General features: G+C 39.1%; 1 protein-coding gene across 1 annotated transcript in view; it reads left to right on the top strand.

Annotated features, from left to right (window-relative positions):
* cenpp (centromere protein P) overlaps window positions 1-23,139 on the top strand; it is a 92,657-nt gene that overhangs the window by 24,772 nt on the left and 44,746 nt on the right. The gene's annotated exons all lie outside the window — the stretch shown is intronic.

The raw sequence follows: 23,139 nt of genomic DNA on the forward strand, positions 1-23,139 counted from the left end.
TGGCCACTGAGGAGGTTTAGGGTCCTTAAAGACATTCTTGTGGTTCCTTAGGATTTCCAAGAAGGCCTCAAGGTAATTCTAGGGGTCCTTTTAGGTATTTGAAGAGGTTTTGGAGTGATGTATTGGACAGCACAGCTTTCATCATCAAAACACCTAATAGGGGGAATATTTTTAAAATAATGATCTCTAGTAGAGTAGTCTATGACAAGGAGCAGTGATGCTGTTGTAGAGGATCATAGTGAAACCTCCTGGATATTACTGTTATGGGTTGTGGGTATGGAATAATGCTAACAGGAACTTACTTTATGGGTTTTTTTATTGACATTACTCTGCTATAGAGGTTTTTGGTATTGTAGTCAAGGACTAACGCACACTGTATGTTTCACTGTACGTGACGCTTAGTTTTAAATGAGTGTCCTGTTTGAATAAATGCCAGAGGCATTGCTTAAATCTGTGTTAAAAGCATAAGGTGCTCTATCTGAATCAACTGAGGGCTCTGTTAGTGAAACTTGGGCAAGGAGTGTCCTTCCAGCAGCAGCATTTGGTTTTCTTATTATTTCCTTCCGGTTGTTGAGGTGTCTTGAATGAGAATGTTGTTCAAAAGTTCAGATGCTTCTCATTTTTAAACATCCCTGACTTTCTTTTCTGCTTTCTGATATGTAAGATTCATTTGGTTGTCTTGTATAACTTCTGCAAGGTAGAGCAGTTCACCAACAATGTCACAGTTTGTCTGGTCTTTGTATTGATTTTAAATGGTGGAATGGCTGATCAGTTGTCAAATAGTAATGTAGTGATCGGCAGAATTGTCCATTATCGGCACTCCCCTTGTCAGTCATATGAAGTTTACTTTTCAGGCTTATCCTCAGTGGCAAGAATAAACTGAACAATGACAGCTTTGTTGAAAATGTGATAAAAGTTGCTGGATGTGTCCATAATCTTCTTCGTTATGGGCATTAATAGCCCATAGTTTTTAATTAGTAGCATGCACACTGCAGTTGCACACAACTATCATTTATCATGCCAGTTATAGTAAGACACCATCTGTGTTGAAATTTCTCATCTGTATTGGTTTTAACCGCATTTAGATCTGATAGTCTTGGGCCTTTATAGTCTTGGCAAACATCTGTCTGCAAAAAGGCACGCTTCATCATCAATGCCTGAAAGCAAAACGAATTAACATTTTCCATGACGTGGCAGGACAATAGATATCTGGTGAAACAAAAAGTCAGATTGCTCTTGGATGTAAATAGATCAGTACTTTCAGTACAGTAAGTTATTTGTGCAAAGTTAAAATGACATCACACATCAACACAAAGGTAGATTAGGGGGAGGAGGGGCTTCCAGGCCTTCCAAGGACACTCATTTAGACTTGTATCAGTGATCTCATTGTTATTGTTACAACCTAGAGCTCATGACCACAGGTGATGGTTGGAATGTAGACTGAGAGCTTCACCTGCAGGCCCAGCTCTCCCTCCACTGACAGCCTGGTGCATTACTGCACCAATCCTGCCGCTAACCCAATACATCTTAACGTCACTTGTGAACAATACCACAAAGTTCAAGACCACGACCTTCGATGCACACAGCCAGTGTGATACAGCTGATAAGCCTGAAGTCATGGCATTCTGCTCTAAAATGGTGAATTGGCCCCTCTAGATTGACAGTGAGTTTCTGCACCAACCGAAGGAGGTGTGTATTTCAAGATCATACATGTTGATTAGTATTAGTAAAAAAAAAATTAAAAAAAAGTATTAAGTTACTATATAGAAATACAAGTTTGGCAGCCAATAAAACTGGCGAAGCGTTCTAGTTGACTTGTTGAAATACTTCTAAAGATCACTGAAAAAGACTCTCAGTGGTCTAATTGAACTTTAACCAGAACAATGATCCCTTGAAAAACACTCTGGACAAATCCTATTTCAGCAGTTCATCATTTTAATCAGTACATATTTATGCTTTGATCTATCAGACCTCTACAACCTCACTTTTTAGGGAAGTGCTGTCCAATAACACATTAATAAATAACTTAACATGATCAACACAAAATTAATCAAAGATGGAATTAATGGAAAATGGCAAAAAAAATAATGTATTGGGGAAGTTTCCAAAGCAGAAAGGCCAAGAGATTCCTAGTAATAAAGCTGAAGAGACTCTGTTCACTCAGTCTATTCAACAGCTGTTGAGGTCCAGCTGTTCTTGGGTTGATTTCAACCTTGGTTGTCAAATCAGAGAGATGCGGGGTATCCCCAGAGCACTTCTTAAGAATTTGCTGTTTCTTGGTGTTGTCCTTACACATGGTGAAATGGAAGAAGAAGAAAAAACAAGAGACAGTACTTCTCTTTAAACAAGCACAGTGAAAGAGCAAAGACTAAAGTTTAACAGCAAAACAGTTAAATAGAAAACATGTGACTATTTCAGCATTCAAGAGGAGAGGAAAAAGAAGGGGCCCAGATATAAACATCCACGGAACATGAGCCCAGACTGTTACAGGTGTGTTAGCAATTATGAACACCTTTAAACTTTTACAACTCTGGGAAGAAGGCCAGCAACTGGAGAATGTTTTTACTGTCACTAATTTTCTACACCAGAGTTTGGGCTGTCAGGGTGGTTTCACTGGTATTCCACTGCACAATTAAGCAAGTGAATGGGGAAAGCCACCCACAACAACCATGCTAAACACACATTATTCTTATCATGTTGTCTTGCTATATGTGTATGTAATGTTTGTGCTCACCTTAAATGTTCATTGTCGAGTTTTCTTGTAAGCAAAGCCCCCTAATGGTCGACCACACTTTAATCTTTAATTGATGAGAAAAATCTTAATTGACCAAATGAAAGCAGAAAAGAAAGTAGAAAAAAAACCCAAACGTCACACTCTACTTGAATGTATGAAACACGAGAGAACATTTATTTTCAATGGAGGAAGTGGTGTCACTCAGTCCGTCACAGACAGACATTAGCTTTTACACGGTTGGTGTAGTGTTACTTATAGTATCAAACCATTTTCTGATTATATAAGTTACATATTTAAATAATTAAATAAATATCTTAAACGTGCAACGACGAGTTGACTGATGGCTTCTTTGGTCGGGGGCAGCCCTAAAACAAAAAAAAGTTATGTTCACCCACAGCAATTCTCATCAGAACACATTGTGTCTAATGAACATTAATGCATTTCCCACCTCTTAAAACAGTAATTATTGTTGAATATTTAAATCCTGTATTCTTTACATTTATGTTTACTAGCTTGCATTCCTCTTCTTCATTGCCTTCGTTGGTGCATCACTGTGTTTCTATGCAAGTTACCTGACAATTGTCGGCCACTGTCGACCAGAGGAATAGCATTAAACTGGCAATAGCAATGTGTACCCTGTCTCCTGCTTGCATGTGTTTATGTGTACAATACAAACCAAATGGGGACATACTCATAAAAACATTGTGTGAATTATATCAAGGAGACTGTCTAAAAGTGTGTGTTGTTATCTCGTTCTTACAGTGATGACGTCATGCCCCTCTCCATTTAGTGGCCTTTCAGAGCAGGTATAACCGCTTTAGCCTTTAGTTGTGTGCCGATGCCACGGCATACAAACTATTTTGTTTGAAGCATAACGAACCACCTTTACAACCTTTACAGTTGTAAAGACTTTACAGTTTTGTCCCCATGAATTTGAAATCAACTCAATCAATAATTAGTATTTTTGTTCCATTTGGACACTTTTCTACTTTCTTGTCAAGACAGTTTTATTTCTACAGCTTAACTTCACAAGTGTATCTCAAAGGGCTTTACACTCTTTACAACATATAACACACTCTGTCCTTAGAACCTTGGTCTAGATAACAAAAAACCCCACATAAATTTTACCATTAAAAGAACTTATATCCATTTTCGAAGTAGGTTCGATTAGGTGGTGCAATTTTTCAGCAAAATGTAAGCATTTAACTTTTGGTGTTGTAATCCTTGATGTTGCTTGCTCTGAACCCACCGCACTTCTCTCTTGTAAACACAATCATTATAACGATAAACTTTTCCCTGGCTTATTTCTCCGTACAGCTGTGGTTGACGTTATGGTGAGCTGGGTTTTAGGATGACAGGTGTAAGCAAGCAATACGTAATGGCAGGCTGAAGCCAGCCTAGACAAAACAACATACGTCAGTGAATTTACTACACACACAGATGCCCATTTGACTGCAGAGTAGCTTTCAACACAGGGGACCACCTGGCTCGGCATTATACAGCCATGGTCCTCATGGGTCTGTCTGACAACTGACATGATGTATTAACCCATGGCTGAGAGCTGAGAGAGTGTTGTGGTATTGACGTAGCCCCCCACTAGCTTTAGGCTGCCGCCAGCAGCTCCAGGCCTGACAGTGAGGTTTTTTTATTTTAGCTCCGAGATTATGTATAATATATTATTATGTTTGTGTACATGTTTTTCAAATTAAAAGGTTGACACAAAACTACTATCTTCAATGCCCTTGTTAGCCTCTATGTGACACTAAACAGAGACAAATCAAACTGACCTGCAGAAAATGATCACGCAACTCTGTACCTACAGAGCTTTTTAGCCTCTTATAGCCAAAACAGCAGTAGGCAGCTGTTTTTAGCAAACAAGCTCAGATAAACCCATTGTACACTACCAGCCCACCACCAAACAGACAAAGTTAGATGCAAGATGGTTAAGAAAGTGGATGAGCCAGATGATTTCCTCCGGAGTTTGTGAAAGATGCAAATAGATTTTTGTAGTTATTTTGCTCGTGAACCAGAGCGCTCAGATGCTGCTGTTCATTTAAAAAAAAAAAACTGCATGCAACTTACGTCTTTAATTGATGCTGGAGATGAAACAGATCCATTCTGACACTCCTCTGTATAGATATTATAAAAAATATTACAGCACGCTCGGCTTGGGCGGTTTCTACTTTTTCATACATCATACCTTCATGGTTTACCTTCCTGTTGTTAACTTTAGCTTAAACACTTGTCTGGCATCGGCAGATTCATTTACAAATTAAACATGAGCTCAGCAGATTCTTCTGGTTCCCTCTCAGGCTACTTTAAACACATCATTTAATTTCATTTGAAAAACCACAGCCCAACTCAACTCAAACTCAAAGGTTACTGTTCCTTTTTTTTAAGCAAGTGAAAACAGTCAGACCAAAGGTGTTTTATTAAATCAACATGTTTAAACAACACTTATGCTTCTCTTCATTACGAGTTCTTTCTCTGTCGTCTTGTGTGTCTCTTCAGATATCTCTGTCTCAGACCCACAAACTGAACAATAAATGAATCAATAAAATATTACCCTACTTGGACATGCCTCAAAGTCATGGTGTGAGTGGTACAGACCGAAATTGGAGCAGGAGATAGGGGTACGCTCCAGCTTTTCAAAAAATCCGCTGTATGTGCCATCCAAAATCCTCACACTCTCTGCTGACATGCTCTGGTCCACAGGTATTCAATATTAAATGGCCTTTATAGGGATTAGGAAAAAATAAATTTGATCAGATGAACCCTAATTTCAATAGCTCAGTGACTTTCCTACAAGAAATGTTAATGTTTACTTCAAACAGAGGCTGTCGGAGGCAATCCAAGCTCTACCACATGAACTGTCAGAATACCGAGTTATAACCGACCAGTCTGATGTGAGCAGAGGTGCAGTTGTTTCTGCACCAAGTACTACGTTTTCTCTTGTTGACAAAATTACCATGTTGTCAACGGAATGATTTTGCGTCAGAAATGTGATTCTGAAACATCTGTTCTCAGCACAATAACTACACACAGTTTCGATCAAAATACCAGCCTTCTGTCTGTCTGTGCACCAAGACACCACACAGACAGGGAACTTCAAGGTTAAGAAAATGCCAAACTGCGACATTACTGCTTACGCTGGTCATTGTGGCGCCTTTAAACTTTGAACGAGTTCTCTATTCTCATTGATTTATCAGTGGTGGTCTTGGCTGGACATCCAGTTATGGAACCTGTCTTTGACATATAACTTTCAAAAGTTACTAAGTAAAGTTAAGTAATGGCCTTGAATGGTCCACAAGTGTTGCACAGGTTGTTCCAACTGTTGAGTTGCCTGTTTTACAATGTCAAATTAAATTAGTTCTCAAGTCCATATTACTGCAGGTCTATTCTTTTTTTCCTGTAATCTTATGGAAGTAAACCCCTGTGCAAGAGAAGTATTCCGTCTTCCTATTTATTGTAGAAGTGAGTCTTTTTCCTTATGCCGAGCTTTGGATCAAGTACTGGCATTCAGCCATGGAATTCAGTCCCAGAGGTACTGAGGACGACCTGATGGGTAAAACAGAACTCCAGCTTCCAGGAGACCACCACTTTACTTTTAGGGACAGGTTAGTCTGTAATGTCTACATTTTTTTTCAGTTCCTCAGGCAACATTTCTGTAATGGGAAAAGAGATACTTCACTTTTGTATTTTTCATCTCAGGAAAATGGATATTAACGACCTGTTACAGCTGTAAAGAAAAAGAAAACCAGGATGGTATGGCTTCACAAAATGTTTCATTGACAAGAGGACTTAAGAGAATCCAACACTTTGTTACAAGAGTTGTTATCTTTTGAAGGCAAATTTTATTCTTACTTCAGTAGAGTTTTCTGAGTTACGATCAGTTTGTACCGCCTTCTGTCTGAAAAATGATATGCCCTGCGGCCACAGTGACCTTGATGCCCCATCTGCAGGTGATTTTGTAGTTCTCCCCTCTGCCTCTTTCCCGTCAACAGTGGAATCTTTAGACCTGGGCATACAAGCATTACGACCGTATCTTTTTGAGTGTAGCCCTGAGTATAATTTTAAATGTACGCCTATTGTCAAAAACAAGTCAGTCTTTTTGAATTTCTTCCCAAAGAGAAGGAAGAAGGTAAATGGTCTGTATTTGTGCCTTTCTAGTCATTTCGACGGCTCAAAGTGCTTTTTACATCACATCCTCATTCACCCATTCTATCTAAGTTGGAGGAGACTATTCTTTCACACACATTCACACACTGAAGCCATGCTTCAGGAGCAAGTTGGGGTTCAGTGTCTTGCCAAAGGACACTTCGACATGCTGACTCATAGGAGCCGGGGATCGAACCACCGACCTTCCTATTGACAGAGTTAGACAGAGATAGCAGCAACTAATCATAAATGCATAAAACTCTTTTCCCAACTTTAGTCAGTAAATATTCTATGATAACAGTTGTGAAGTATTAACATTATTATTAATATAATATTATTATTATTATTATTATTATACAATTACCAATGTTTTTAACATCACAATTCATATTTAATCTGGAAAGTAGGCATTTGAGGTAGGGTACACATTTCCATTTATAAATGATTAAAAGAGACGTCTTCGGGGTCCCCACTAGAATATTTTTTTATTCTGTAATGTACAAAATGATTTTTCTCATTCAGTGCATGCTAATATATCTTTTTTCACCTTTTTTCTGAACACTCTGTTTTAGCTCCTGTCTTTAAGGCTGCTCTGATTGGTCAGCTCCTACAAGCCTTAGCAGGCACCACCCACCAACTTACACATCAGCTCTGCTTTGTCTCTGAAAGGGTAGCACATTAGGCGAGCAACATGCTAACGTCAAGTTCAACAGACTAAACTGCCAAATAAATAGCAAAACAACATAAAACATTAACACTGTTGTGTGGGTTTTTGCAGCCAACCACAGAACAATTTGCGTGCTGTGCTTGTGCCTTCAACATCTTATTACCAGAGCTACCATTAGTGAGCTTACAACAAGGTGGATTCATGTTTTCAGTGGGGAGGACCCACCGCTGAAGGGGTGAGGGAGGTCACATGCTTAACAGGCCCTGCATGTGGCATCACTAGAGGGGCCAAATCTAAACAGGTTGTTTTCACAGACATTTACTGAAATAAAGAGCAGGAGAACAAGAGAGAAGATGGTTCTTTTCTCATCAGCTGACACACATATTTATGTTAAAAAGACATTACAATGTGCATTTTGCAAAATATTAAGACATGTATTTTGGTTGTAAATATGATGAGATAAGCTCCCCATCCCCATCTTCAAATTAATCCAGTGCCTCTGATTACTCCAGGGCTGAGACGTGGGTTTGTAGAATTATTGGTAATTCGTAAATACCAGTAAATTATTTTGTGAAATAAACAGCTTTTTTGTTTATTTCTTCCACTAGTTACGCTACTTTATATGTTGAAAATAAGCTAAGTTAAGTTAAGCTAAGTTAAATTCATGACTTAAAATGATTCGTTGCTGCCCTGTCTAGTGTCCCTGACCCTAAAATGATGAAATTCCAGGCCTGATGTGAGAAAAAAATGTAGCTAATTGCTTTGACAGTTTGTTTGCTTCATGTGCATTGTGTCACTGTGAAGCTGTACTGAAACGTATTGTAGACCTGGTGCTGGAAACTGCAGTATGGCCACTGTCAATGTATGGTTCCTGTTCTCAGAGCCAGATGCAGAGCAGATGCTGGGGATGCATAGGGAGGGAGGCCAGGGCTTAAAGTTTGCTGTTGCACACACAAGTCTGTCATGCTACACAAGTTCTCTGTAAGACATTTGATAAATTGCTGGTAGGCTGAAACTAGTGAAGGTGCAGGAATTGATGTCAGGCCTGGACTGGAGCATGTTTTCAATTATATCCCAATAAGTTTGATATGACAGTGGTCTCATGCCAGACTGGTGTCCTTGTCTGAATTTTGAAGAAAATCCACATGCTGAGTTGAATCTGTACTCTTTCCTGTTTTGTTTTTATTACATACTCAGCTCAGTATATTTATTTGCCTTCAGGAATATTAGATTTTTTTATCTTGTCCAGGCCAAAGGGAGGCCTTGCTCCTTAGAGTGGAAATCAAGTTCTGCTCTCTTCTGGTTGATTCTTGGTTTATTTGCCTCAGACTTCATAAAGCCCCATTGAATTCAGCTGTGGTGAATTATCCCAGATCCTTGGCTCATGTCATGTTGTGGACATCTCAGGGTCTGCTGTTTGTAGCTGCTAACTGTTTACTGTAAAGAGCCCTTCATGGTTCTCTAAGCCTGGAAGCTCTTATCTCAGCATGAGGTTTACTGTCAGCTCTCAAATCCAACAAAACACCTCAGCTCCCAGGGAGGAGGGTCCTCCAGTAGGTTGCACCAGGGATGAGTGGGATGGGTGGCCAGGTCTGTGCTGTTGTTGTTCTTTAAAGCAGGAGCACAAAGAGACACTAAAGAATTGAACTTTTTGATGCTGAAATTTAAATAAGAAATACATTCTTCTTCTACATTCAGATGTATAGCAGACCAGGGTTATTGCAGAATAGTCAGCTAAAATAAACTCTCATTGGTCAGGGACATTTCAAAAAGTTCATGGGTAGATTGTGGGATAAATGTATATAAACGCCTTTCATCCACCTCTCAAAATCCCCAAAAGTGTTTAAAGAAGATCCCCTGGGGTTTTTATGTAGTGTTTAGATGGGTAAAAAGGCTCTCATGCTTTTCTTGTAAATTTTAGGATCACTAAAGTTGCTCTTTGCCAGATTTAGGGTATGTTTGTGAGAGCAAAGAGCACTTACTAACCCCCACCACCCAGTGGAATAACAGTCGAGCCCTCCTTTGCACTTAAAGCAGCAAAAACACTAACTGGTGCCTTGGTGGGTCAGACAGCCAGGACAAAGGTAGTTGAAAAAAATCCTATGAAAATCTGCCAGCTCTTTTGTGGAGCTTTAGTTTTCTTATCTAAATGTCATCGTAATTTGTACTTTGTGGGAGAGTGGTAAAACAGCAATATCTCAGTGTCCCCCAGGAGAAATCCTTTTCCCCGCAATGTAGGAAACTGTCAGCACTACTCTGAGGTAGGGCAGGTTTTACTCCTAGTTTTAATTTAAGACACCTGATAAATATGGCACCAAGAGTAAAAGGGTCCAACTATCCATCCAACTCTTTCTAGTTAAAGCATAAGTCAAGTCTTGCATGATGAAATCGAAACGTCACACTGTACAGATCTACCAATATTTAGTTTGACCACAATCTGTGTGGAACTGTTGCATGATAAATTGATTACCAAGTGATAAAACTAGCTAACTGAGTGCATAAGTCATTTAGGAGTGGAGATAATGGCTTACTCTGTGTAGCCCCATTAATACATTAAGGGTCTGATACAGTAGCACGATACTGCACAGACGCCTGTTCTAACTGGAAAACCCATACACAAGAATTCTCAGTAGATATATAATTACTAGTACTTACGGTAGTTAAGGCAAAAAAAAATTTTTTTTAGATTGATCAATAGCCTGATCTACGAATCAAAGTGGAATTGCCATTATGGTAACTTGTACTTGTTCAAGACTTGAACAAGTACAAGAACTGAAACAACTGATGTCTAAAACCTCTGTGAAGATTTCTTTTCCAAATAAAACAAGTGCTTTTGTTTCTTCTGATCAAATCTTTTATTTTTTCACTGTCTTGGCACTGTGTTGTGTCGGCAGTGTTAGTGTCTTAATGATGGTCTCTGTTGGTACTGGAAAAGAGACCGACTCTGATTAGACTGTCAACTGAGACATGACGGTTTGGACTAAACCAGTATGAGACATATGGAGAGTATTACTGGCTGACTGGGTTCCAGTGTGCGGTGGTATTGGATAGTTGTTCTCTGTTCTCTGATGACTACTGGATTTGTTATCCTGGCATTCCTGGCATTTTCCCTCTCCCAGAGAGGGACAGTGTAGCGTTGGCTGAAAAGTGATTCATGATGAATCTGAATCTACTGAAATACTAAATATCAGTAGATTACAATCAAGCCCATAGTTATATTAATGACCCCTGTGTATTGAATCTGCAGGTCATCCCAGCTGAGCATTTACCATCTTCGGGTTATCGGTCAGAAGATAAAGGCTTACTTACAGCTACAAGGCGCTTTGTTTTTATGTCTATCAGCAGGATCCAAAACATACAGAGGGACTTGTATCCAGGTACAATATGTCATTGTTGGATCCGAGGCTGCTGACAATGAAAATGTGTTAATACAGTGTTTTATTAGAGTTGAGGGGATTTCTTTGATAAGATCTCAGGAAGGATGAATGATTCAGCTGTCTGACATCTAAACTTTTACATGTTACACTGATGACAAGGTTTTTACTCATCAAAAATAATCAAACCAATTATTTCTCTGGCAACTGTTTTGTACCCCAATATACAGCAAATATGTAGCCTGTGCCATTTGTCTTCACTGTGTTACAAAAAATGAGCAGCTTCATCATCAATGCTCCTCATTAAAACTAATGAGTCCTGCTTTTGGCTGGCTGACAGTCTTCAGTGACAAGTGAAGTATGATGGGACTAAATGAGGCCTGTGATCTGCACAAGTGTGGACCAAACCACAATGTGGCATATGAACAGTGTTATTTTTGAGTGGGGTCCAGTGGTGGTATTTGATAGTCATTCTGTGTTCGCTAATGCTTGAATTTGTTATCCAGACATTTCTACTGCTTGACTTTTGAATTTGAAGAGTGAATGGTGCAGGGTTCTTCACTATTGGGTACAATCACCACCAGCAAAAAAGTTGATTGAATTAGGGCTGTACAATTCAGATCAATTTTTTTTTTCCCACTCAGAATTGAGATCAGGATTACACCCACAATTCCACAGGCCACACTGCTCTTAGGCAACTGCATGAAATGCTAATTTCAACAGTAATCAACAAGGTCTGTTGTCTACTACTTACTACGGTTAAAAAGATACAAAATTGCAACTAATATACAGCTCATCTGTAGCTAGATGTAGGCTGTACAATCCCAAAACATAAAGGTCTTGTTCAGTTATGAGGGAGACTGCTTTAACAAACTTCAGCAGGTCTGTGTGGTCCTCAAGGACCCTAACAGTCCATGGACTCAGTCTGTCCATGATAAACTCATTACTGATAAACACAAACTGTCAGGCTCTTCTCTGATTCCATATGTTGTTGTTTTTCAGTGTTGATCAGAGCCATATATTTGGCTCACTTAAGCAACAAGTTGAGGCCTGCGTGGCCACAGCAGCACCCTAACCCTTACTGTGGTTGGGGATCATGTGCTTCTGGTGACATTGAGCTGGGGAGGAAGGTCCAATATGGATGTTGGGTGTTTACAAACTACAACCAATAAATCCAACAACAACTTTTTATGATACAGTGGAAGTTGCTTATAATGATCAAAAAGCTTTGGACATAATCACACCTATACAAATGCTGTGTAAATAGTTAACGTATAATAATCAAGTTGTCCACTTAGCGTTTTATTTTGGGTCCTTTCATGCATGACAACATACATGTAAAAAAATTTGAAATATGGTAATTCAGCTGGCTGCCTGAGGCTGGTGTTGCGTACGCATTGAAATCATGAGAGGAAAATTAAGTAATTTTCTCTCAATCAATAAAGTACTCTTCTCAAAGCTTATGACAAAGTCAAAAATTAGCCACTGAGATGTAGAGAAACTTGGTGCTCCTCAGGCTACCTTTGTAGTCAACGTGAACAACAGGACTCTTTCACGGCTGCTAGTGGTGGGGACAGAAGGTGGAATGATAATGCCAGGCCACGCAATGAGTGACTTAGTGTACTGTCTTTTGGGCTATAATCTATTTTATTGTGTTTATTTTACTAGTATATACAATAAAACAATAAATTTGTTTTGTTTGGTAGACAATATAGTCGGAATTATTCAACCTCCATTGCAAATTACGTGTTTTGGCAAAATGTACAAACTTTCAGTTGTGTTCAAAGCACAACTCAAACAAGAACAATTTGAATAGCTCAACACAACTAATATTAGGGGTGTTTTCTCTAAATTCAACACAAAATTCCTGCAGGCTCAAACTTATTCAACCCATTCTTGACAAGCAAATTTAGTACTTAGTAGAGCACCCTTTTGCTGTTATGACCTGCTGCACTGATGCACAGCCAGACACCTGATTCCTGAGGAATCTGAGCCCATTCCTCATGAGGAATAGCCTCCAGCTCTCTGATATTCTTGGGTTTGCTCGCTGCAACCACCTTCTTCAAATCCCACCAGAGATTTTCTATGGGATTCAAGTCAGGAGATTGTGACGGCCACTGTAGTATCTTCCAGGACTTTGCTGAAGCCAAATCTTGTTGGACTTTGAAGTATGTTTGGGATCATTGTCCTCTTGGAAGGTCCAATGACGCCCAAGCTTCAGCTTCCTCACTAACGGCATGGTGGTATCAGATTTCCTGATACTTGATTGAATCCATCTTGCCCAAACGCTGCAGGTTTTTAGTGCCAGAAGAAGCAAAGAAGAGCAGAAGAGCATCACTGAGCCACCGCCATGCTTCACTGTAGGCAGGGTGTTCTTTCAGCGTATACCTCATTCTTCCTGAAAAGTTCCGGTTTCATTTCACCGCTTCACAGAACAAAATCCTTCTCTATCTTATTTTTATAATTTTGAGCATATTGAAGCCGACTTGTCGTGTGCTTTTGGTTCAGTTGTGGTGTACGCTTAGGATTTCAGGCATGGAGGCCTTCAGTATTTAGTCTGTGCCTTACTGTAGAAACTGAAACCTCAGTACCTGCTGCCATCAAGTCTTGCTGGAGGTCCTTTGCACTGACTCAGAGGTTTTTGGCCACCTGCCTCCTCAGAAATCTGGTGGCAGTCGTTGATAGTTTCCTCTTTGTGCCTCATCCAGGTAGTGTAGCCAGTGTTCCTTTAGCTTTTGACTTGTGAACTTTGCTTCCAACAGTATCTCAAGGAACATTTGGTGCCTTTGCTCTTTTTGTATCCTTTTCCTTGTTTGTACAACTAAACTAAACTTTTTGGACAACTCTCTTGACTGATGCAACTTGAGACAATTTGCAAAGTGCTCTTATGAGGGATTCTAATCAGGGGGTTGAATAATTTTGACACTGCATTAGTCATTAAAAGTGGAATTTTGTGTTGAATTTGGAGAAACCACCTGTAATATTAGCTGTGTTGAGCTACTTCAATTATTCTTGTTTGAGTTGTTCATTGAACACAGCTGAAAGTTTGTACATTTTGTGAATACACTTAATTTGCAGTGGGGGTTGAATAATTTTGAGTGCAACTATATTGTCTGTGAAATGTGAAAAATGTCGATGTTAATTTCGTGAAGTCTCATGTTTTGTTTCTTGTTTCTTGTTTTGTCCAAACAACAGTCTAAAACACAAAAAATTTCAGTCTACTATAAGATGAAGAAAATAAGCAAGTTCTGATAGTCAGGAAGCTGGAACTATGGAATGGTGAATGGTGTAGGAGATGAATCACTTACCAAAACAGTTTCAGATAAATTTTCTGGCCATTAACCAGTCGATGAATCAACTAATTGCCTCGGCACTGCTGTACGTTGCTCATGCTAAGGTTTTGAGGCAGACTGATGTGCAGTAAAGTGGTGGCCTGTAAAAATGGTATGTTTCCTTTTTTTTTTTTTTTTGGGTCGATGATTCATATTTGTCCAGCGGTACAGTAGCCTACTGTGTCTTCCCCCTACTACAGTTACAGTTCATCTATATTATTGTTTGTGGTTAAAGTAAATGCATTTTTCATGTGTTTGTGGAGGCAAGGGAATTCTGGGAAGTTCCCATGTTAATGTAATTATGTCTGTTTAATAGGACATTGCGGTCTTGAATGTTTCCCTCTGTGCTAATTGTGATGAGGAGAGCACGGCTGTCTCCTCAGCACTAGACTCCATCTGGATAAAATCTCTTTTTATTGGACTGCTCTTCAAAAGCTCTTGCATTAAGATTGCTACTGGCTAAAATATCAGCGTCTGTGACTCTGGCTTTCACCGTCTGTCCGTCTTGGTTTTCTGTCTGTCTCATTTCTGCTCTCCTGTCTGTCTGTGATTTTTTTAAGACTACGGCATACCCTTAACACAATTTTAAGTGTAGATTTGTCCATAAATTGAATACCAGAAACCTCAAGTTATTCTTTATTTGGCCCGGAGGATAGGCTAAAGAGTTTTTAAACATCAGATTACAGTTCTTGCAAAATTTAGCGTTTCTGTTTATTGATTTTACATGCATGCACATTGATTTATGATCAGCCGAGGCACTCTTCTCAAGCTCATTAACTCAAATCCAAACTTTGAGTTCAGACTCTAAATAATGTAAAACAACTGTGATAAAAGCAAACAAAAACTGGTACAAACTCACTTGTGTCCTCTTTGGATGATTCAGGTCCCTGATATTCTGTGTTTCCTTGATAGAACTACTCCAACTTTTTACAGGTGCAACAACAGTGTCACATCGCAAAAGGGAATAAATAATGGACAAATGCACAATTTCATAATAATAAAACCAGTATAAAAGTCTTTTCCTTCCCCAAGCACTGCCAGCTAACACACACACACACACACACACACACACACACAAATGAACATCTTTCTGACCAGGTGTAAGTCATTCCTTATTAATGATAGGCCCAGCGTCAAAGTTTTTTTTCAATAATTCCACCAGGAGCACATATATTATGTGGCAGACTACATCCCTTTACATTCCTGATGACGAGTAAGATTTAATGCTTAATTTACTAAAGATGAATGAATTCTTTTTTTCTTCAACAGACAAACATTTTGTATCAACTTATCTAATTCACACCTTATTTGATCTTTTTTTTAATTACAGACTCTGTTGTGAGTTCCCTAAATTCATGAGCAGGTTTGAGGTTTCTTTCTCTCCACTTTGGCCTGAATGATGAACCAGGAGAAAATGTTGCTCTCTCTGAAAGTGTTGACAATTTAATCCAGTCTACTCACTTAGTCCAAGTAGTTACAGCCTAGTAGTTAATATTATTTTACACTCTAACTTTAGATGAAAACTACATTCAGCTGCTGCAACAGGTGGCTGCTTCACACTTTTCATACATTATACCTCTGAATGAAAAACAGTAATAACTGTTGATTGATTGATTTAAAGTGTTTGTAACACAAAATGATTCAGCTGGCTTCAGTATAGAAACTCTAGTTTGAAATCAACTTGTGAACCAACTGATTTTTGTGAGCAGGCACTGCATGGTTTTACAACTTTTACTTTTATGCTTTTATTTGACTATTTTGGTTCTCCCAGTTACATCTATATACTTGGTCTTTCTCACACATACACACACACACACACACACACACCCTCTCACACACATTCATCATAGGCCAGGTTTTTCCACACCAGAGCCAGACAGCAATTGGCTCGTCGTCCTCGTTGCTCATTTTTCATGTCAGTCTTTTCCCTGCAGAAAGCATCACTGCTGGGATTCTCTCACATGAACAAACAGGCCTTTCAGTCTTCGCCTCTAAACATTTCAATTTCATTGGCCTCATTTAGCCTTGGCTCTGCTCTGGATGAGTTGGTGGTGTATAGTTTAGTTGTGTATGAGTGTGTGTCTGTGTTTTTGGACAGTGAATGTGTGTTGAGTGAGCGCTGACAGACTAAACGTCCAATTTTGTCCAACTTTTGATAGTTTTTTTGCAGTGATTTTGGCATCTTGAAGTGTTTGATTCCTCTCTTGGGGCGTCCACTGCAGTCTAGGGAGACTTTGTGCCTCATTAGTTGTTTGGTTTTGTTGGCAGTGACCGTGCAGGATTTGTTGTGCAGTCAAAAAAACGTGATGATGTGCTGGTAGCAAAGGGCTCTGATTGGACGAAATTCTGCTGTAAACTAATGACGATCTGTGACAATTGTGTTTTGATAATTGTGTTTGGACTTTTGATACTTAAGTTTTAACTTTGCAGAAAATTTGCAAGACTCAAAACACAAGAGGGATTTACTGTCCTGACCATAACCCAGAATAACCCAATGTTTTCTTTTGATCATGCATTTATAAATCTATCCCCAAAGTTAATCCTAACGGCAAAAATGCTGTAAATCTATACCCACACCAATCTTGATTTTGACATTTTGACAAGTGAAGATGTGCCCACATTTGTATTTTCAGGCCGTTGTGTCGTCAGTGTCGGAGAAATTCCTGAAACAATGCTGCTGTATGGGTTTTACTTGTTTATGTTCTGCAGAGGGAAGTCTCGTCTGTAGCTTGAGATAGTAGGAAGATGCAGAGTTAGATGACCTTTCAACCTGTTGGGCATATTTGGGCAGTAAGTCTTTTAAAAGATGGAGCATCAAATTGGAAAAGGAAACGCTGACCTTCTTCTTGCTGGAAAGTTAATGAGAGTGAGAAGTGAGAGTGGGAGTGATATTTCAGTAGCCTTGAATTCATCAGTGAGTTGTGATGTGATTGATGAGGTTTTCGGGTTTCCAATCAGAGCTGCTGAGGGCTGAAAGCAATGGCCCTCTCCTGCTTAATGACTCTACCATTGCCTATTTTCTGCTCTTATACTCTTGAAACCTGAACTCCATCTCTGGCTCCTTTGTTGGCCTTTAACCACCTTCTTCCAGGCTCACAGCATAATCAAAGTTACTCACTGCATCCTCTGAAGACAAACATGTCAAAGATAATGTTAAAAATGAACCATAAAAATCCCAGTGTTCCTCCCGACGTTTCTTTGATGGAAAATATTTCTGACATTCCGGGCATCAAGCACCTAATTATCATCAAACTCAAGTTTAGCAAGATTTAGTCTCATTTGGCTCCAACCACCTCAGAAACGCAGCCAAGTTTGAAAGTTAAACCCCCTCAACTGTCAGTGTAAAGTCGATTCATTATGACAAGTCATATTGGATTATGAACTTTACAAATGGCAAACCTGACAGTAATCTAGGTTTAAAGAGCACTACGGTAAGATTTTAGAAAAGGTTTAAATCTAGTATTATGATGTGTCCTGATAGATGGTTTAGCATGAAGGGCTTCTAGATGAGAAAAAGTTTGACCGCTGTTTGACAAGTGAGGGAGGCTGAAGAGGAGGAAAGAGGAGGAGAGGATAGAGGCTTGGACACATGATCTGAATTTGTTGTTTTTGGATTTAGAATATTTGAAGTGCAGAGACGGACAGCTGATTTATCCCCCCGGCAGTTAGCAGTGTTTAAGGTAGACACGTTCCTGAGAAGGCACAATAAATCCAGCACACATCACACATCTACAGTTTTTACCCCTCCCCCCCACACCAAAAAAAGAGAAAAACACAGTGTGTGTCCAACAGCTTTTCACCTGTAAGGATTTCTTAAGGAGCCAATAAAAGATGGAAAGGAGGTAAAAAAGAATGACTAACTGATACCTAAATGATCTTATTGTTGCACCATTTCAAGTAAAAGATAGCATGCTTAAGGAACAAAAGATGTAGCATTCAAGTATTCCAAGTACAATTAATATTCTGTTTTTTTAGCAAATTGGGACATGATATTTTAGTGCCAAAAATAAACTGGTCTTAGTCCAATTATAGTTTGGAATTTATCAAATAAGGATGTTTATCATAACCATTCATTAAAATCATTAAATGAGCTTTAAACTGACTTCAACTCAACGCAGACTGTCAAACATGTGTTCAACCTGGTATCAGACCTACAGTGCAGTGGTTCTCGCACATCCTCACCTGTGCTGCTTTGATAAATTACTGCAGGTAACATAGCAATAATAACGTACAATTTTATCTATCAGTCAACTGTCTGTTGAGGTGAATCAGACAGATTCTAATACCTTTGCTGTGTGAATTAGCAGCCCTTCTTGTTTTCCCTGAATCTTAATAAGCCTAAGATTATATTTCAAACACACACACTGTAGGAAATCCTGTATAATTCGTTGATGTGACAGGTTTTTGACTATGAATAGACAAGGACTGACTGCATATTGAGCAGCTGTGTAGTGGCACTCTGTGTTGGATACCGATGTTGCACACACAAACCTGACCTTTGTCATACAAATTCAGGAAAACGAACGCTGCATTACTGAGCTGGCTTTCTCTGAGCCTTTGGAATCGGACGGACCTTGTTAAATTGTTGACCCTTTCTGGCCACACTTTGAAGGAGGCTGCAACTGAATTGGGACATAATTAAACGCACTCTACTTGAAACATGTAGAGCATCCTCATGTCATTGATTGGCTTATTTCTTCTTACTAACTTCAAAAGCCAAAAGACTCGTCTGTGCAGGATAGGAAGCTGGCAAAGAGAAGTCGTGGATGGAGGATTAAGTGGAAGAAGAGGAGAGGAGATGACAAGAGTAAAGTAGCAGAGATAGAGAAGAGTAAGAGGGCTAAATGCAGAGGGTGAAGAGAGGTAAAAGCCCTGAAGTTAGGACCATTTTCTGTATGTGAATGTGTGTGTGTTGCTGTGAGACGTGGCAGAACGAGGCCTGGCCAACCGGCAGATCTGTTCCATATGTTTCCTGGAGAAATAGAGAGAGGCAGCTCCCCACCACCCCACCCACAGCACAACGAGTCTTCATTTAAAAAGACAAAACAGCCGAGAAGCAAACCATCTGCAGAACTACGTTGTTGTACTGTACTACAGCTCGGGCTCATTTTCTGCAGACTGTAGATATCAGTTTCAGGTAAAGATGAATCTGACAAAGGCAGCTGGTAGGTGTTGGGTTTCCATGAGTCTGCAGGGAACTGGCTGCTGTTTGACAGGGGCCTCCCAGAGAGACTGAGAAGGCAAAGAAAACACACACCATGTCACATTTTCACATTGGTTCATCATTCCTGTGTTTGTGTTTTAAAATTAGAATTGTTTTTGTCTGCGGGGCAGGAAAGTAGAACTTCTTGTGTACAGGATCAAACGAGCAGCACCTCCCAAAATGTATTTCGAAGCAACTTCCTTAATGATCCAACATAATGGGCAGTGGAAAATTGCTATATCAAAATGCCTTTCTCTCCATGACACTCCTCTTTGCACTCCATTCTGTTTTTCCTTGTGCCATTGATGAACACATTCAGGTGATGCTTTGTCAAATGAGTGAGCAAGTTAGACGTACAGCCTAGTAACTAATGTAGCATATGATCTTCTGACCCACCAGTCTTTGTCCATCATCATTGTAGTTAACTGAGAAACAGTCATTTTAACAGTAAATGGTGGACTTTAATGATACTGAAGGATTTTCATGCTCAGGGTTATCTGTGTTCAACATAACTAAGTAAGTTACACACACACAGAAAGGTTCTGTACATGCAGGGGTTAAAACAAGGCTACATTCATTCTGTATGTCTACAGCCCCCCCCCCAACCTACTGACGGGGCATCGTTTTACCCAAGGTGATTATTCATCAATGTATTTCTCACACAAACAAGGAACAACAACAGGAACATCACATTTACGAAGTAAATTCAATTTCCAGCACATAATCAACATGAGCAACAACTTGCTACATCATGGGTTCTAATCATGCTTTACTGTAGGGTAATGATGGGTTTTTATAATATGTTAAAATTTTCCAACTAGCTACCTTCAGCCCAACAAGCGGTGATTGTCAATATGTTCACACAGGTGTGTGTGCAGCAGGCAGGGGTCACGGGGTTTGCACATGCTATTTTTAACGAATGGAACAGCTTGTTGCGAAAAAGAATACAAAATCTCCCGTTTGGGATTATTTTATGATGCGTCTAAAATCACTTACTACGCCAGACATCAAGACAAATTTTTTCCACTAGTAGCATTAGTGCTCCCTAGTGCTACTAGCACCAGTTAAATCAACATGCAATGCAACACATTCATATTTTTTCCATCTTTACTGAATTACTGATAAATGCTTTGTTAATAAAGAGACAATTTAACTTGTTTAACAGGTTTCAGATATTTAAATTCATTTCCCTGAGATCAGCATCATGATGAGTAGCAACACAGCATCACTCCTAGCACCGTGACAACAAAATAAACACCAAAATTGCTGCTTGCTAAGCATCGCTGCTTAAACACATCGCATCAAACAAAGTGAAGCCTTCCACTGACACTTAAACTGAAGTGTTAATCACATTACGCCAAAGCTGCCGTGGTCGCTGTCCTCCATCGTCTGTTATGTTGTTCTCTCTGTATCAACTGAGTAAACTCCATCTGTTGATGAAGATGATGTGATACATTTGAAGAATTCTGGAAAAAGTTAGTAATTGGAACTTGATATGGGATATTTTTGTCATAAACAATTTACCCTACAAAGAGAGTTTTCTTCTGTTAAAGGAACAGTATTATTCGTTTCTTGCCACCTACCAGCACCTCTTAAACTGATTAATCAACATCTTATATCTTATTAATTAAATCCGTAAAAGCGTAAAAATGTAAATAGGAAGACAGAGCTGTTTCTTGTCTTTCTTCTCATAACTCTCAGGAAGAAAGCAAATGAATCCCAAAATGTGAAACTATTCCTTTAAATCCATGCCATGTGAAATCAAAAGTGCAGGATTTCCTCCTGTCTTTTGTTTGTTTGTTTGTTTTGTGTTTTGTTACTTTACCTGCAGTCGTACAACATTTTTCTCCACCTGCTACAATGATTTTCTGCTGTCCAGTGAGTGCATATTCTTCCTGTAACAGTTTTTGTTGGTGATCCAGGACTGTAATACATAAGACAACAGCCATTTCAGATACTAAAGAGGCTTCATCGCCCTTCTTCTTTAAAATGACTAATTGACAGTGTTCAAACCTGCTTCACTTATGATAATTTCAAGAGGAAATGCCAACATTTCCAATGACACTGAATCTGTCAGGCTGAATTTTGGAGAAACATGAACAAGAAGATGTGTAAGACATCCTCTTTATCTCCATGTGATGAAATGGCTCACCAAAAAAAAAAAAGTCTTCGGCATAAATAGTTACTGTAAATGTATCATACAGCAGCCTGGGTGTCTTCCCTCTTCTGCATCAATCTCCAGACCTCCACTGACACCAAGAGGAGGACCCGTAACTCTTTAGTGTGCAGGGACATCTGCTGGTGCAGAAAGGAATAGCTCGACTGGTCTTTAACAGCCTCCCACAGGGGAAGCCAACGCTGGGCCTGGTAACAACACTCTGAATTATAGTTATTTGAACACAATTTTGCCTTGTTAATTTTTTGGAAACTATATTGAGTTGATGATTTCCAATCTTTGGTGATCAACCTTTTATGTTTTTTTCTGCTAATATCTTTACAACCAGTACCTTGCCTATTGAGTTTTACTTTGTTTTATTGCCTGATATAAATCATATTCTTCCATGTAGTCTAATAATCCCAAATTTGCCCTAGAAGACAAGAGGATGTGAGAATAATAACTCAGAAAACAAAATCAAATGTTAACTTTCAAACCCACTTTCATTTTGACAAAAAGTAAAAGCATAAATGGGGAGGTATTCCAGGTTTATTTAAAGACATACTCAATAAATATAGCACCATTTCAGAGGAGAGCTCACTGGAGAAAACAAGAAAATGTTTTGTTTGTAAAGTAGATGCTCTCCGACATTCTGTGTTGGGAATTACGTTACTTGTTCATAATTGCAACAATAACTGTTGTTCACTTGGTAGCTATAGTTCATTAAAACAAAGTGACATTTAGGGTCAAGGACAATGTGTAATCCAGTCTTGACATGTAGCTTTCTGCTTCTAAATACATACATGCATTGAGATAATATATAACATCCACAAAAAGACAGGCATGGGGCTTCAGAGTGACTTATTACACTAAATAATGCCAGCATCATTCATTGACTGTACATACTTCAGCCAAAGGGAGACTATGTTTTAGTTTAAGTCCTGTTATGTTACAGCTCTGGTCTATAGTGACTCTCCCATGATAATTACAATGTCTCAATTTGAAAAGATGTAATTATAATATGTAAAGAAATGACAAAAGCGGGACAAAGTGTATTTTGTTTGTTGTTTAGAGGTGTTGCAAAGACAAGATAAAGGGTTAGTGTTTCCACTCAACTACATCTCAGTAAAAATAAACTTATTGTTGGAAAGGAAGGAAACTAGAAAGGAAAGAACTGAAAATAATCTCTTTCTTTAAAAAGGCATCAACACGTAATACGACTTTAATCAAGTCATTGGGTGGTTTTACTAAAAAAGTGACCAGAGGGAGGCGCTTTATCTCTGGGAAAGTTTACACAGCAAAGGTTGAGGGACGAAAGGGAGGGATCATCTTACAGAATGTACCTCTGAAAAGGCAGGGCGTTTGTGTTCATTACGTCCACCCCTGTGTACTGTCTGTAGCTGCTTCAAACATTTTCTATGTGCTTATGATTTCGTATTCATTTTCAGCACCAACACCCCGACTTGCCGAGTTTTATTTTAGTTTTTTCCCTATTCAAGAACTTGAACACGTATTA

This window comes from Pempheris klunzingeri, chromosome 2 (assembly GCF_042242105.1).
Source record: "Pempheris klunzingeri isolate RE-2024b chromosome 2, fPemKlu1.hap1, whole genome shotgun sequence".
Taxonomy (NCBI): domain Eukaryota; kingdom Metazoa; phylum Chordata; class Actinopteri; order Acropomatiformes; family Pempheridae; genus Pempheris; species Pempheris klunzingeri.